This window comes from Pterocles gutturalis, unplaced genomic scaffold, assembly GCF_000699245.1.
Source record: "Pterocles gutturalis isolate BGI_N339 unplaced genomic scaffold, ASM69924v1 scaffold20935, whole genome shotgun sequence".
NCBI classification, from domain to species: Eukaryota; Metazoa; Chordata; class Aves; order Pterocliformes; family Pteroclidae; genus Pterocles; species Pterocles gutturalis.
Genome location: NW_010141346.1, coordinates 17,416 through 17,693, shown reverse-complemented (window position 1 = coordinate 17,693; position 278 = coordinate 17,416).

The following is a 278-nucleotide window of genomic DNA, read 5'->3' as shown; positions in this document are numbered from 1 at the left end:
CCTGCTGATAGTTTATTTCGTCAGGACTTCTGTAGATAATATCCTGCATTATCTACTTGACTTTTTGTATTAATGTTTTATGGTTATATTTCAGTGAAGCACTTCAAGCATGTACTTAACATGTGCTTTAAACTGGAGCCTAAATTTGCATTTTAAATTTGCAGTGAGCTAACAGTTACTCATAGTACACAGTTTAGATTTGACCCGAGGTGAAAATGCAAAATCCTTAACATTTTGCAAGTTAGTTCTTGTGATCTGTAGTCTGTAAAGGCAGCAGA